Raw genomic sequence first — 17,628 nt, 5'->3', positions numbered from 1 at the left:
GAATCTTCCCGTCAGTACACCTTTGACTTCCTTATATCAAGACGTGGCCCAACAGAAAATTGCCCATAAGATTGAATGCAGAATGCTGATTTATTGGCATAGGCTATGGACAACCCCTATCCTGGAGTTCGACTATGATGGTATCAAGGATCATTTGGTCCGACATTACCAGAGAGTATGTGTCAGATTGGTAAGGCTAGTCTAAAGGGACTATTTTGGGAAAGTGTGGCAAATGATAATATTAGAGAGAGTAAGGGCTCCTTGTCAGTGTCTTTTATTGATTGGAAACCAATAGCCTCCTCCGGAAGCACTATTGACGAAATCGTCCCTCCACTGATGAGGAAACTATCTCCAATTCAGGTATGGCACTCTACCTATAAAATCATTTACGTGAAGATTGCAACAGGAAAAAGATTCACTTGATGAACTGTGAAGGCTGTGAAGGGTGTTCTGAATCGCTTATCCATGTTTTACTTTTTTGTTCCCTTTACAAATCTATACGTGGTAAATTGATTGTTCCCCTGTGTAAAAATCTGGGTTGTAGGTAGCATAAGGAAACATTTCAAATACTGGAGAGTGACACTAGTCAGAATGCAGTATTTTGTGTGGCCATGTTTTGAATGGCATTTTGGATTAAGCGTACCAAACTCATACAGTCTGCCACTGATCTTTGATATGAATTGCTTGATGTTGATGAAGTTATGTGGTGAGATTTTGATGCTGCACATTTTATCTGTGGTTCTTAGTTTCTTGCTATTTTAAGACAACAGCTGTGACCTGAATTTCTGTGGTTTTTATATTGTGTTTTTAACTGTGAATTTTTATCTATTGATATTTATATGTGTATTATATGTGTATTGTGGTTACTTTGTTGTCTACACTTTTATGATTCATAGTGATCGAAATAAAGTCTAGGATGATGATGGTTTGAGAGAAAACAGTTTTCTCACATAATTTTCTCCTAAAGATTATCGAAGGTGCTCCAAAAAGTAAACTTAAGAGCACATTTGCTGTAAATTCACACTAACATCCTTAGCCTTGTGAGAATAAGAGCTGATAATCTGGGTAAAATGTGTACAGCAGCAGCAGCCTGTCTGTTGATTCCCCAGTGTTCTCCTGCAGCTTCCGTCAATGTTCTAATGAGCAACTAGATCAAAAACATTCTGTATTGATGCCAAAAGTGTGGTACATCTGAAGCCATCTTGATTAAAAATACTACATTTCTGATGACATTCAGAGATTTTGGGGCACAATTTCTTGCCTTTATTCGTTTTTGATTTTAGAGTAAAGGTTTAGTTCAGACATGTAAGTGGTGCGAGAAATGCCTTAATGTCACATGGCCCATCATCACTCCAGAAGAAAGTGCCGCCACCTTGAAGCCCATCCACTCAGGGGCCCCGTTAGACCCCTGCCTCCACTACCCTTACTTCATGGGTTGTCAGCACCATGCTCCACCTCTTTTGTGACTTTCTCAGATGCTTGGAAATTCACAACTGTCCTCCCACTGCTAAAATAAACCTCTGCAGACCCTTCAACTCTAGCCAACAACAGACTGATCTGCCTTCTACCATTCCTGGCCAAGGTATTTGAGAAAATCCTCAACAGACACCTCACCAAATACCTCAATGACCACCAACTCCTTCATCCAGTCTAGTTTCAGACAAAGCCACAGTACAGAAACTGCCCTCAACAACACCATGGATGACATCTGCATTACTTTGGACAGAGTTGACATGGCAGGCTTAATCCTTCTGGTCCTCTCTGCAGCATTTGACACAGTCTCCCACCCCACCCCATCCTCATCCAACACCCACACAACAATGGAATCTAAGGACATTCACTCCAATGGATCTACTCCTTCTTGACTGGAAGGACCCAGTCAGTCAACCTGGCACCATACACCTGTTTGCCTGCTACCTCATCTGCGAAGTTTATTTATTTGTTTTATAATGCACATTAACAACTCCAAAGGGCTATCTCAGTGCAGTGGGACCAACAAGTCAGGCAAGAAGCCTAGAGGTTTAAAATAATTTTGTTTTTTATAATTCCTTAAAATTGTAGTGGGCAGTGCATTCTCGTAGGTGAAGGGGAAGTTTATTCCAAAGATGGGGGGCTAGAAATGTAAATGCACAGCCTCCTGAGTGGGTTTTCTTGATGTGTGGTATGGTGAGAAGAGACTTGTTCATAGATCTTAAAGACCTTGTTGGTCTATAGAGGATACGTTTTTCCTTCAAATAGCTAGATCCCTTGCCATTAAGTGCTGTGTGCACTAGGCAACAGATTTTAAAGGTGATACGCTTCTGCACTGGGAGCCAGTGTATTGCACATAGTAAAGGGGCTGAGGCAGCTCTTGCTGGTAGATTGTGAATTCAATGCGCCGCTGTTTTCTGAACCACCTGGAGTTTATCCAGGAGAAATTCATTGACCGCGGCCAGGAGAGCCTTTCCATAATCCAGGTGACTAATCACCAGCGCCTGGACTAGGGTCTTGCGTATTGCCAGTGGGAGCATTGGAAAAACTCTACGTAGTAGCCTCATAACATAAAAGCAGGAGCCAGTGGTAGATGTCACCTGGTCTTTCATGGTTAAAATCTGGTCAAGTTTTATGCCCAGATTTTTCACAGAGGATTTAGGAATAGGTGGTGATCCTAATTCTGGTGGCCACCACTCAGGAGACCACAACAGTTGAACAGCACCGAAGAGCATGATGTCAGTTTTTTCACTATATAACTGAAGAAAGTTGGCGGCCATCCAGGCTGTGATAGCTTTCATACCTTTAGTAAAATGGTCTCTAGTCTCAAACGGGTCTTTATCAAAGGCTAGCAAAAGTTGAGTATCGTCCGCATATGAGATGGGTATGAAACCATGGGCTCGTATGATGTTTGCAAAGAGAGTAACATATATGTTAAACAGTGTGGGGTTCAGGCAAGAGCCCTGGGGCACTCATTTATTAATTATCATGGTGCGTGACTGAAAAGGTCCCAGATGGATAGTCTGAATTTGTTCTGACAGATAGTTTCTAAACCACTGTAGCACCTGACCCTGGATGCCTATCTCCTCCAATCTCTGTATCTGTCTTGGATGAGATATTGTATCGAAGTTCTGCAAAGGTCCTCCCTAAGTCCAGCACTCTTTAATGCACACATGATTGCACTAGCCAGCATTAACTGCTCTCAGGACATCAATGTCCTCTCTTACACTGATGACACATAACTCATTCCTCCCTCACAGACAAGATGCCCAATGCCCGGATCAAATTCAATGCCTGAATGAAGGAAATCAACCACTGAATGAAGACAAACTACCAAAATCAAAATCTTTGGGAAGAGCACATCACTGTGGGACTCCACCTGATGGTCAACAGAGTTGAAACCAACATGCACCCCCACTACCCACGCCAAGAACCTCTGGATCATCATTGACATCAAACAGGACATGACCACCCAAGTCAATGCTATCAAAGCCTCATGCTTCCAAACCCTGAAGATGCTGAGGAAGATTTTCAAATGGCTTCCAAACAGCACCCAGAAAACCTTTATGCAAGCCCTAATCACAAGCAAGCTGGACTATGGGAATACTTTCTGTAAGAAATGTAATCATTGGCGGAGGGGGTGGAACCCACACTCTGTCAACAACCACAATCATTGTCAGTGTGAATTACAAAAGTCAGTAAATTAAACTGTGCTCAACCCTCTGGTAGCTTGACACAACACAAAGCAGTCTGATTTAATTTAAAGGCAATGTGTAAAGTATTTCTACAGCACACAAACAGTAGTAAAGTGAAAACGCAACACAATGTGAGAAAAATCCCAAACCTATTTGGGAAAATAGAGTACATTTTTATAAATAAAATGAGATACAAATGGCAAAAATCCGATTCGTAAAACCAGAGAGATTGATTTTCAAACTTTTATGTAAGCATAGTGCCTAATAGCACAACATCTGGTCAAGCTAGACCAGGGGAAGTCACAAGATCAGGCCGATCATGATGGACATCAGGCTGGATACACAGACCAGGTTAGGCCAGCTGAAAAAGTTAACTTCTCAAAGTCTGGAATGAAGAATTCTGTTCAGAGTGGAAGAACCAATGAGGTACAGGGAGAGCATCAAGGATGGTTGTTGTGGTACCTGGGTTACCCTCGTGCTACAGTATGTTGCTATAATAGTGCGAGTGTTAGAATGCAGAATCTTATTAAAATGTGGGATTAGAGCAGATGGAGGAGTACAGGCTGTGGGCAGACTATTACTGCTTGCTCTCCTTTATGAACCTACATTGAATTGTTTTTACCTGGTGTCTTCACTACAAGTTGGTGAAAAGCTATTTTACCCACTTTATGCCTACATGAATAGTGCTGGTTCCTGCGGCTGTTATTCGTTGCAGTCAGATTTCTGATTTTCAGTGACTTTTTTTGTTCTGCAATTTCTGTGGTTCCTCAGCTGTCAATTGGAGTCTTGAAGTCCTGAAGTGTCGGGGAGCTCATAAGAGGAAGAGCAAGTGGTGGTGAGCCGGTAGTGACCATGTTTGTGGTAGTGGCTGCAGCGTGTGTCTTGAGCATGACCCAGCAGCTATAGTCAGCTGGCGCATGTCCTCCTGCTGCGTTTCTGCTAGTAGCAAGCAAGTCTTTATTGCATCATAGGAGGCATGATGCACATGTTGTCACGTAGAAAACACGTTTTGGAACAGCCATCTTGGACCTGGCTGGTTTTACGTGACACTGCAGCAGTAGTTTTTCAAGTTCATATACTCAGAGAGTAATGAGTGAGCTACAGGTTTTGCAGATTATCTACAAATCTATGGTGATCTGCAGATCTGTAATTAGTTTTGTTAGGGACAGTGTTTTCTTTATAGAGTATTCTTGATAAATTTCGCATAAATGTGTGCACAACCATTTTCTCTTACATCACCACTACCTTTCCTGCCATTTCCTGGGCAGTCACAAATGAAGTGGCTGGAGTGGAAGGAGTATTTTATGAATCACATTTCAGTCATTGAAGATGATGGCTCAGGTAATTTTCTGCAGCGAAAAAAAAATCATTTACATAGTTTAGGCCCAGAGGGCTTACGGGTTTATGATCAAATGAGAAGAAAAAAAAAAGAATTGGAGATGATGGTGATATTTTCTTGTATGCAATAGAAGACCTTGACAATTACTATCACCCAGCTGTATGTGCGGCTATTGATAGATACCAATTTGTTCACAGGAACCATGGAAAATCATAACCTATAGAGGTCTCTGTAGCTGAGCTAAAGAAATTGGCTGCAGCTTGTACATTTGGATCTTTATGCGAAGAGCTTATTTGCGACCAAACAATAATGCCTAAAAACAATTCCAGTTCACAGGATACGTTGTGGGTGAGTGCAGACTCCTTATTTAAGGACATTTTAGCGACTGTAAAGTAAATTTCAAAAAGATGTGCCAAGGCTGCCACATTGTCCTCTAGCAAAGTTAGAGAGATGTTGTCAGTATGCCAAGTGTCAACTTCCAGAATGTCCAACAGTAAAGGTACTAGATCGTCAAAGGAAAATCTGACAAGGGAAGATCCCTTAGCTGTTTTAGGTGTAGCAACAAAGAAGATTTGGCCAGAGACAAGTCATGCCCAGCTATTAGAGCCAAATGTTCTTGTTGTGGAGTGATTGGGCACTTTTCAAATGTGTGCAGGAAGAAAAATAGGAACATGGACCAAACTGTGAAATATGTTATGGGGAAATCTTATTCAGAACAATCTGTTGAAGGAGAGTTGAGTAAAGCGGAAGGGGTATGATGTAATGACAATCCAATATTGACTCTAGTAGTGGGGTAAATGGTCAAACCTGTGTGTGATATGTAGAATGGTGGGGTTGACATCTCCGATGTTACAGATTCGGGGTCACCTCATACTATTGTGAATAAATCTGTATGGAATGATACATTTATTGAGGTGTTGGGAAGTAGTCTGGTACCAACAGACATTCATCCTGTAACTTTCACGGGGGGAAATTCCCATGAAGGGATATAAAGCATTGAATTTTGAATTCAAGGCAAGGAAGACGGTTGGCAAACTGTGTGTAGCAGTATCAGGACCTTCATTCTTGGATTGGATCAATCAAGGAGCTTTAAGCTGATGGATTATGTTGGTTCCCAACAGCAGTGATCAGGTGTTGTTATTGGGACAATCTGAAATTGAAGAATTAGAAAACTTGAAGAGAGAGTTCCCTGAAGTTTTGTGGATAAGATTGTGCTTAAGGAGGAAGCTACTCGCATGTGTCACACAGTGAGGGGCATTCCTTTAAGTGTTAAGGACAACGTGGCAAAGGAATTAGATGAGTTGGAGAGCAAAAAGATTATTGAACCTGTGGAATGTGCTTTGTGGCTTTCACCTATGGTTGTGGCTAGAAAGTCAACTGGAGCAATAAGGTTGTGCATAGACTTACATAATCTCAACAAGAATATTGTAGTGGGCGCAACCAAGATGGCCGCGTAGGTGCGAGGCTCCTGAGGACCACCACGACCTCCTGAATTAATCCTGGCTATATCCTGTCCTTGTTGAGGGGACTGCATCGGTGAACCCGAGCTGAGGCGCCATCCGTTTTTCCTTTTCGAATCGGACCCCGGACACCGGTGGGAGCACCGATTGAAGGTTGCGGCCTTCTCCGCGCTGGCCCCCCGGATTGGAGTAGTGGGGCGATCCGGGGACAAAGCGAACAACAGCGGCGGGCAGGGCTGGGCGACTCGCGTACCCCGTGCTTTCACTTTCGCTTTTGCGCTCTCCTTGCCCTCAAGCGAGGTAGGGTTGCGGAGCGGGGTGCGGTGGTGTGGCCTTGTCCAGGTGCCCGGCTGACCCGCCGGCCGTGAGTCGTCCTGCGGCCCAGTGGTCGCCCTCCCCCCCCCCCCGGAACCCGTGAACTGGTTTATCGGCCCTTTCGAGGAGATTGGCGCGACAGTGGGAGAGCAGGCATGTCCACCAAACAAGATGGCGACCGGGCGAAGGTGAAGACGACCCGCCGCGGCCCGGCGCCTCAATCCAACAGTATGGACCGCTACACCCTCCAGAAGGGATCTCCGGAGACATCGCGCACATCCCCGGCGGGCCCGACGGAGGCATCTGCTCAACCGGTGGACCTGACCCTCCGGGACGTCATGGGCGCCATCGCAGAGATGAAGGCCTCAGTGGACCAGCGCTTCGACACCCTAGCGCAAAAGATAGACTCGGTCCTGGTGGATGTTAGCCTTGTGAGGGCTGACTTGTCCAAAACCAACGACCGGGTCGATTCCCTGGCCCACACCACAACGAGCCTCACGACGGACGTGGTGGCCCTCCAAGAGGAGGTGCGCCGGCTTGGCCAGGCGAGCGCCCTGATGGACCGGCGACTGGAGGATTCCGAGGCTCGGGCCCGGAGGAATAACGTTCGCATTGTGGGAGTGCCGGAGGGACGAGAGGCGGAGGCGGCGGATCTTTTTGTGGAAGAATTGATCCTTACCCATCTCCAGCCCCGGGGGCTGAGTAAGCTTTTTGCGGTGGAACGTGCTCACCGGGTCCCTGGGGGCAGACCTAAGGCCGGTGCCCCGCCGCGGCCTCTCATCGCCCGGATTTTTAATTTCCGGGACAGAGACGCTATCCTGCAGACCTCCAGGCAACAGGGACCGGTCAAGCTTGATAACATGGATGTGCATTTCTACCCAGACTTTACTCCGGCGGTCCAAAAACTGAGACTGAGTTTTCTTGGAGTTAAACGTCGCCTACGGGACCTGAACCTTAAGTATTCAATGCTTTTTCCAGCTAAGCTAAGGGTGGAGGTGGATGGGCGCACGCACTTTTTTGACCGACCCGAGGCGGCTGGGGACTGGTTGGACACTCTGCCTGGAGATCGGGGCCGGGGGGGTGGGGGGGGTGCGGTTGGCGGGGAGGGCCCGCCGGATCAGAACTGAGGGGTGAAGAATAGGCCTTGCTCTGGACAACATTCCTTTACCATTTTCTGATCGTTTATGTTCCCCTCCGATGGAGGTCGTGTGGGGTCTGTTGGGGGCTTCCCTCCTCCTCTGGGGGACTAGTTAGTTTTTCATCTATGGGGCGACAGGCACACTGCACTTTGGGGGGGCTGTCTGGGCTCATGCAGGGGTGCAGGGAGGGGGGAGTTCTGTTGGGATGGGGGGGTGGGGGGGGGGGGGTGTTGTTTGTTTGCACCGCAAGGCAAGCCCTTTATTGTATTGTTACTCTCGAGATGCTCTGTGGGGGACGACTGATTGCTTCTACGTATGATGGGGGTAGGGATTTGACTGTGTTGTCATGGAATGTTAACGGCCTGGGGGACAGGATTAAGCGTGGTGTGGTCCTGCAGTACCTGAAACGTATCTCACCAGATGTTATCTTCCTGCAGGAGACGCACCTTATAGGTAACTCCTTTCATGCCATGAATCGGCGAGGCTATCGTTTGGTGGCCCACTCGGGCTTCACCTCGGGCTCGCGGGGGGTGGGTATCATGATTAAGAACTCGCTCCCGTTGGAGATTGATGAGGTGCGCCATGATGAGAGGGGACGCTACACTGTTCTGGTGGGTAGAATGGAGGGTAGAGTGTTTGTTTTTATATCAGTGTACGTCCCGCCTGGGTTACAATCTACTACATTTGCGGATTTGGGGCGCCTCCTCCTGGACCTCCCGGGTGGCCTGCTGGTGGTTGGGGGGGACTTTAATGCGGTAGTTTCTGGGTCTATGGATCGCCATCCCCCTAGGGACCTCCCCCGGGCACAGGCCTGGCTGTCCGGCCTTTTAGATACTCTGGGCCTGGTGGATTGCTGGCGACTAAAGCATCCCGCACAGCGGCAATACACCTTCCACTCGGGTGCCCATGGTAGCCTCTCGCGGCTTGATTACATCCTTGTCCCGGCGGCCTATGCTGGGAGGGTGGGAGAGGTGTGCCATCTGGCGCGGGGCATTTCAGATCACTCCCCAGTACTGTTACATTTCGATGTCTTCCCTAGGGGGGAGGGCAGGGTGGCTCCAATCAATGCTTGGTACTTGCGTGACCCCACTATTCGTGCCGACTTGATCAAATCCTTACAGCGATACTTTGATGAGAATGTGGGGTCTGTCCCTTCGGCCATCTCCCTGTGGGAGGCTTTTAAGGTAGTTCTCAGAGGGGAGGCCCTCTCCTTTATCTCCCATGCCCGGAGGCGCGAGCGGGAGGAGGTAACCCGGGTGGAGGCCGAAATTGCGGAACTAGAGGGTGACCTGGGGAGCGGGGTAACAGACGCCAAGTTGCATGTTCTGCACCTCAAGCAGGCGGCCTATAGGGCCCTCGTCACGGAGGCGGCCAGGGGCCTCAGTAGAGAGCAACAGGGGCGACTGTATGATGTGGGTGATAAGGCTGGTAAATTGATTGCGTGGTTGGACAAGAGGGAGAGAGCGAGTCGTGTGGTTCCTTTGATTGAGGGGATGGATGGTGTGCCTGTCACCGAGCCGGAAGCCATTGTCTCCTGCTTCGCGGATTACTTCCGCGAGGTGTACTCCCCGGTTTCTCCCTGCTCGGAGGAAGATTCCCATGCCCTGCTTCGGGACATCGCGCTGCCCTCCCTTACGGTGGAGGACAGGGATTTGCTGGACGCTCCTCCCACCTCGGACGAAATTGCCCTGGCTATTCGCTCGGTCGCATCCGGCAAGGCCATGGGCCCCAATGGTATCCCCATCGAGCTCTACAAGCTGCGACCAGATGTACTGGCGCCCCACCTGCGCGCCATGTTCCTGGCGGCCCACTCGCAGGGTTCCCTCCCGCCGGACCAGCGTCTGGCCACAATCGTGGTGATCCACAAGGAGGGGAGACCCCGTGAGCGGGTTACATCCTATAGGCCTATCTCGCTCTTGAACGCGGAGCCCAAAATCCTCGCCAAGGTACTGGCCAACCGGCTGGTTGGCGTGGTGGGCGATTTGGTCCACCAAGACCAATCTGGCTTTATACCCCATCGCAACACGGCTCTTAATCTGCGACGCTTGCATGGGGTGCTCGCGCGTGTCCCGTTTGTGCGGGAGCCGGCCATCTTGGCGTCCTTAGATGCCACCATGGCGTTTGACACGCTTGAATGGCCATACATCTGGGCGATGCTGGCGAAATTTGGATTTGGACCGGGATTCATTAGCTGGGTCAAATTGTTGTATTCGGGCCCATTGGCGCAGGTGGTGGTGAATGGGCGAGTCTCGGCCCCCTTCGCGCTGGGGCGGGGCACGCGTCAGGGTTGCCCCTTGTCACCGCTCCTGTTTGCATTGGCCTTGGAGCCCTTGGCGGAGTGGCTGCGGTGGCACCCCTCCATCCGTGGTCTCCGCTGGATCCCCGAGCATGAGGACCGCGTGTCCCTCTACGCCGATGATATCCTTTTGTATCTCGCCTCCCCGCGTAACTCGCTGATTGTCCTGGTTGATGTTTTGCGCTCCTTCGGTCGTAACTCAGGCCTTGTCATCAACTGGGCGAAATCCTGCGTGTATGTGCTCTCCGGGGAGGCTCCGGCCCTACCACGGGACTGCCCGATCCAGATTGCCTCCCAGGGGTTCCGGTACCTGGGTATATATATTACTCTTGACCCGGAGGCCCGCTACGAGCGGAACTTACTACCCCCCCTCCAGCGCTTGCGGGAGGACGTTGCGCGCTGGCGGCGTCTTCCGCTTTCGCCGCTTGGCCGAGCGGCCTTGTTTAAGATGATGTCCTTGCCGCGCTTTCTGTATGCGCTTCAGAACACTATGGACTTGGTTCCGGCGCGCTACTTCCGTGAGGTGGAGAGCCTGCAGCGGCGCCTGTTCTGGGACGGGAGGCCGCGTATTGCTCTGGCTAAATTGACGCTCCCGTGGTACGATGGGGGGGTTGCCCTCCCGGACATTAAACGGTATTACTGGGCCTCCCAGCTAGCTGCGATTAATCATGGCCTTTACGGGCCCGCCCTGAACCCGGCATTTGAAATGGACAAGATGCTCCTGCCCGGTGGCGACTACAATCGGGCGCTCTACTCTGGCGCGCCCGACTCCCGTTTGACGGGACCGACGCGTGTCATGGTGCGTGTCTGGCACGCGGCTAATGCAGCGATGGGGTGGAAGGACCGTTTGACCCGGGCGACACCGCTATATGCGTCTGAGAGGTTGGGCTCCCTGTGGACATCGAAGGGCTTCGAGAAGTGGGACACGATCGGAATCAGCACAGTGGGAGACCTCTGGACAAGGGGTGGATTCAAAACTTTTGAGACGCTGCGGACGGAATTTCAGCTGCAAGGCAGTGAGTACTTTCGGTACTTACAAGTCCGCCACGCGCTGGGCTCCGTCTTCCCTGATGTCGCGTCCATTCCGGAGTCTTCCCCCCTGGAGGACAGAGTGCTGGATGGCCATGTGCCAGACAGCACGATCTCCCTTATATATAAAAAACTGATCAACGACAGATCGTGCCTGCTGACTAGTCTCCGCGAGGCCTGGGTTGCCGACGGGCTGGAACTGGACGACGAGGACTGGATTTCCGCGGTGGCCTCTCCGAAGGAGGTGGCCATCCCGGCTCGCCTTCGCTTCGTCCAGCTTAAGATCCTCCACCGGGTTTACGTGACGGGGCCAAGGCTTCTACGTATGGGCTTTGTTGGTGACGGATTGTGTAAGCGTGGCTGTGGTGCCTTGGCAACTTTCATGCATATTCTGTGGGAATGCCCACAGGTGGAGCGATTCTGGCGTGGTGTGCATGAGGTCCTGCGTGTGGTGACGCGTGTTGTGCTGTTGCCTGAAGCGAGGAGATGCTTGCTGAATGTGTGGGAACCAAATGACTATTCGGTCCCGCAGACGCGGTGGGTGACTCTGGGATACATGATAGCTAAGCGCGACATTGCTCAATTGTGGGGATCCCGGTGGCCCCCAGCGGTGTTGGCCTGGAAAGAACATATGGATTGGTGTATGTTTCGTGAAAAGGTAGTGTATGTGGCGAGGGGTAAGCCTGGGGCGTGGGTGAAAATCTGGGGCCCCTGGAACGCCTATCGCGGGGGTATTTGTGAGCCGCCACTGCTACCGGCCGCCTCACCAGCTCCGTCCCCCTAGCCAACCCCCTCCCCCAGCCGCGGGCATGTGGTTTTCCTGTCCCTGATTTATTCCCATTCCCCTCTTCAGAGTTTGGCTGCTGGTTGGGATCCCCCACTTAAGGAGCACGTGCCGTCACTTTGGATGGCGGGTTGCCTTGCGGGTGTGGTTTTTTGTGTTGTTCTGCTTTGAAAAAAGGAAACCGTATTGTGGGCTTGGAGTTATGTGGCCTGCGCTATTGATATCTCCTGCTTTACCGATCTGCGCCGCCAAGAGACTCTTACTGTAGGTATGTCATATGCTTCTGCCACTCTAGCGGCCGGCCGGATGGTTGTAGGCCCATACTTGTAACCCTTTTTAACATGTAATAAACGGTTTCAAAAAAAAAAAAAAAAAAAAAGAGTATTGTAGTGGAGAAGGATCCCTGTCTCAAGATTAATGAGGTATTGGCAAAGAATAAATGACTAAAGTAGTTTTCCACAATTGATTTATCATCTGCCTATCACCAGATATCTCTTCTCAGAAAGAGCAAAAATCTCACAGCATTTATTACACCATTTGGTTGTTTTAGATTTGTATGCATGCCATTCAGGTAAGACTTTATGGCAGCCGTTTTTTCAGAGGTTGATGCATAGATTGTTTAAAGGATTAAAAGGAGTCACATATTTTCAGGATGACATCTTGGTGATGAGGAAGAGTAAAAGAGAAAATGATGGTATCTTACAAGAGGTCATCGAAATATTGAGGAAGAATAAGTTGACAGTGGAGTTGAGGAAATGTAAGATTGGGTGGAAATCAGTTACTTATTTGGGCCAAGAAGTCAGTGAAGCAGGTATATAACCCAAAGCCAGAGATTGTTGAATCTATCGGAGATGTCCTTGCTCCTACTTGTAGAGATGATGTAAGTTTATTTTTAAGGTTTTATTCCAAATTCATGGAAAATGTTTCAGAGAAAACCTGCAAGACAATTGTTGAAAGAATGTAAGGTTTCAAGTGGGATGAGAATTTGCAAAACGTCTTCCAAAGCATCAAAAATTATATTTGCACGGTGATAACTTAACAGGGCTTTGGCCAATCTGCCCACTCTAAAGCAGTGGGCGACTAGATGGGCAAAAGTTGCCTCAAACTTAATTTCAATAAAACTGAAAATAATTTTTGGGGCACAAGCATGACCCCTGAGTCTCTCAGCTGGTGGCTGTGGGTACCTCCCTCTTCCTTTATAAGAAACCTTGCCGTTAAATTCCATTCAGCTTTGTCTTTTGAACCACAGGTCAAAGCAGTCTCGGTTACCTACTTTGCTACTTTGAATTCTCTGAGACGGCTGTAACCTATGGTTCCTGTGGTGTCCCAAAAGACCATTGTCCATGCCCTAGTTGCCTCAAAATTGGACTACGCCAACAGTCTTTGTCTGGGCTTGCCAGCTTAACTACTCCGATACCAAAGGGGATGATGGACAGAGCGTTTGAGCAAATCAAACTCACCCCCAGTCAACTGATCTGGGTTTAATCCATCATCATTCTTTAGCTCACTCCACCACCCCAGTTCAGACATGGCCATATGCAAATCAGTCTGACCCTGTGCCTCATGGGAACAGTCCAGCCCGAACTTCCAAGCCATGTCTTTCCTGGATCAGAAACAAGCATCCTGGGACCGGTTGCGGGTTCATAACCCTCAGCAGCCAGGCTATCTTGAATCCAGTGGCAAAGTGAGCAAGCGATCATCCCCTTTGGTATCACTTTGTTCGTCCTAAGTTGGCAGGGTATGCCCAGACGTGGGTCCCTTGCATGATTATGGGGAGTGTTCAGGCTTCTATTGACAGTGGCAAGGACTGGAAGAAGGATTTGTGCAAACTGGTTTGGATAACAGTGCTTGGATGTGTTGTGAGCTACAAAGGAAGTGGTCAACTGAGGTGATAAGTTACAACCTGGAATTGGCTCAAAAGACATACAAGAAGTATTATGACGAAAAGTATGGAGTTAAGGATGTGGTTTTGCAAAAAGAGGTCTGGGTGTGTGCAAAGGTGAATAGGAAAGTCAACAATGGAAGTAGCACATTTTTGCAGCCAATATCAGTCAATTAAGTATATAAGTGTAAAGCCAAGTTGAATGATGCATAGATCTGGCACCTTGTTAAGGAGGACTAGAAAGATGGTAGGAAATCATACGTAGTTGTGGGAGAATTATGTTGTGAGCTCTAGTAACCACAGTCAATGTACTGATGATAATGAGATGGAGGCTTTCAAAGGTAACGTGTTGTGAGAATGTAGTGCTGCAGATTGTGCAGATATGAATTCTTCTTCAAGTAGAGATGTGGTTGTGGATGGCCCTATTGTTTATAACACATTGAATATGAATCATGTAAATAATAATAGAACCACTACTCAAACTGGAAGGGTAGTGTATCTTCCAGCAAAGCTATAGGACTTTGTGGTGGGGTGATTTCACTCCCTGCAACTGATATTTTAATAGCCTATATATAATTTTTTTCTAGTCATGTTTAGGTATATATGTGTTATGCAATTTTGTATTGTTAATGGTATATTCTGTTTCTAGGGGGTTCTCATGGAATTTCTTATTGTAGGGAAATTTAAAATGTTTTGTTGTTTCTTGTTTTAAGGAGAAAGATGTGTGGTATCTGAAATACCCTTATGCTATGAATGTTGCTATAAAAGCACAAGGGTTAGAATGCAAATTCACATCTCGATTGTGGGATTAGAGCAGTTGGAGGAGTATGGGCAGTGGGCAGACTTTTACTGCTTGCTCTCCTTAATAAACCGGGAGTGAACCTTCATTTGTCTGGTGTCAATATCATGGGTACACCATATAGTGAGTGATGGGGTTAGGGAGAAGAGGGAAGCAAACTGCCCCAACAATTGGCGACAATTCCTCTGTTGCTCTAGGGTCTGGGTAAGGATGCTGACTCCCTCCACTGACCCAACCTGCTCCTTGAAAGAAAGGAGGTTGGGGAGAGTTTTTTCTCCCCTCCTCCACTTCATTATACGTTACCAGAAGCATGGTAACCTCAAACCTCTCAAAGTAGGGTTTGAGGTGATTTACATTTAGGACCCACAAGGGGTACCTATGGGTCTTGAGGTGCACCTGGTAAGTGACCTCCCCCTTGCGCTCCTATACCACATAGGGCCCAGACCATTGGTCTTGCAGGGCCTGGGGCTCCACAGGCTCCATCACCAACACTTGTTGGTCCGGCTGAATCTCGATCACAGTGGCCTTCTGGTCATACCAGAGCTTCAAAACTCCTGGCTGGCTTCCAGATTCCCTTTTCACCTTCTTACAGAAGTGCTTCATCTGAGTGTGGAGGGCCAGCATATAACTGAGCACATCTTGAGGGGTTTTCTTGGGATCATGCACCCAACCCTGCTTTATCAGGCTGAGAGGCCCTCTGACAGAGTGACTGTACAGATGTCAAAGGGGCTGAACCCAACTATCTTCTGAGGTACCTTCCTGGAAGGAAATTACGGACATAGCAAGAGAATGTCCCACTTCTGCCTCAAGGGCTCTGATAGGTGCAATACCATACCATTCAGGGTTTTGTTGAATCTTTCTACAAGCCCATTGGTCTGGGGATGATAGGGTGTGGAGAGCTTGTATGTTACTCCACATTCATCCCATATGGACTTCATGTACGCCAGCATGAAATTGGTACCTTGGTCAGATATTACCTCCTCAGGAATTCCACAAAGGTAAGTATCTCCATCAGTGCTCTGGGCACTGCAGGTTCAGTCTCCGGGGGGGGGGGGGTGCCGATGACTGGCAGGGGAACAAGAGGAGCCTTGAGCTTCCATACTGATTTCCCATTAGCCTGGCAGCTGGGCGAAGCCCTGCAGAATCCATCTGAGGTCACCTTCATCCAGGGCCAGTAAAAGTGGGTGACAAGCCTGCCAAAGGTCTAGTCTTGCCCTAAATGACCTGCCAGGGGAAAATCATGAGCCAGCTCCAGTTGAAAGATCCAGTAGCACTGGGAGACCACCAACTCATGGGTTGCACCAGGTTAAGGAACCCTAGGCTCGTGGTACAGGAGACCATTCTCCCAACACATCAGATGATCAGCAGAGATGTCGCCAGTTGCCTTGGCCTCAGCCTGTCACTGTAGGACTTCCAAGTAGTGCACTCCTTCTGTGCTGTGCAGACTCCTATCTGGTGGTCCTCCTTCCTTTTGCCAACTGGCCAGTTCAGTTACGGCAGTGTTCTCTCCTGTATTTTCTAGAGTGTTGCCCTCAGGCTCAGCCTCCTCCTGAACTGTGGGTGTCTCAGAAGTGAGTTTCCTGCAGCCCTTGCCCTTCCTCTCTTCAGCAGGCACCTGATCCATTTTTCCAAGCTCCAGGACCTCTTGACCTACCTATCAGGCAGCCAGGAACCTTGTGGTCAGGTACTTCAACATCTCTGAGTGGGACACCACCTCTTTCCAGATGGTGTGCTCCATGTCATTACCGAGTAGACAATCCACAGGCATAGATGACTCACAGCTACCCTCACGGAACCTGCGACCCGCTCTTCCTATTCAAAGGGAACCAATGCCACAGGGTTATGAATGTCATGGTTGTCAGCTACTATAACCTTGTGGAATCCATTAGGGATGGCTTGTTCTGAGAACACCAAGTGACACTGGACAGTGGTCATACTGTGTCCAGTGTCTTTCAGAGCCTCCACCCACTGCCCATTAATGATGACCTACTGCCTGTACCTTTTAGTGTTGCTAGGCATGTGGGACCTTTAGACCATCTCTCTGTCACCTAGGGACACGCTAACTCGAATAATAAACCCTCCCCAATCACTACACTAACCAGCCTCTATGTTTGCCCACTATTGGAGGGCAGTGTCCTCTGACAATTGGCATCACCCTTGAAGTGCCCGATATAATGGCACTCATAGCACTTAGGGGTGAACTTCCCTGAGGACTTGTGATTAGGGAACCCATTCTTCTTTTGCTCAGGGGAGACTTTGAAATCCTACCCATGGAACTGTTTTGGTGACCTTTAGAGAACTTCTTGTTTTTAGATTTATCTCCCCATCTTTCTTTTGCTGGGGACCCTGTCCACTATTTTGATGATCCCCCAGATACCTTTTTGGGCACTCTGGTGCTGACTCCGAGGTCTACATCCTTTGCAAGCTCTCTGGGGCAAGTGAGCTTGCTGTCAAGCAGGTACTGGCGCAGCTCCACATAAGTACTTAGGATGTTCTGTCTCATGACAAGATAGTACAACCCAGTAAAATCCTTCACTATGCTGACTCTCACCCAACCACTTAGTGCCTTACTGGAATAATCAAAGAAACCCACCCAAGACTGGTTTGGCAGTTTCTGACTGTCCCTAAATCTCATGCAGTATTTCTCTGGAGTGAGTCCAAACTTGGTGATAAGGATAGCTTTCATGGGGGCATACTCCATCTTGTCTCTTATCACTAGTGTGAGCAGAGTGTCCCTCCCCACTGTAGGCATACGCTTCCAGAGACTTGTCCCCAATACTCCTCTGAGGCACCGTGCATCCTTAGGGCTAACTCATAGGCTGAGAACCACGAGGCAATGTCATCACCAGCCACATAGCTAGGCACCAGGTCTTTAGCAATGTGGACCTTTTCATCTCCATTGGACACTGTGGTATCACTG

General features: G+C 48.8%; 1 protein-coding gene across 1 annotated transcript in view; it reads left to right on the top strand.

Moving 5' to 3' along the window:
• The window catches only part of LOC146775989 (uncharacterized), a 649,670-nt gene that overhangs the window by 333,838 nt on the left and 298,204 nt on the right, over positions 1-17,628 (top strand). The gene's annotated exons all lie outside the window — the stretch shown is intronic.

The sequence above is a fragment of the Triturus cristatus genome, chromosome 12 (assembly GCF_964204655.1).
Source record: "Triturus cristatus chromosome 12, aTriCri1.1, whole genome shotgun sequence".
NCBI lineage: Eukaryota > Metazoa > Chordata > Amphibia > Caudata > Salamandridae > Triturus > Triturus cristatus.
This window is presented reverse-complemented; position numbering and strand designations above follow the sequence as displayed.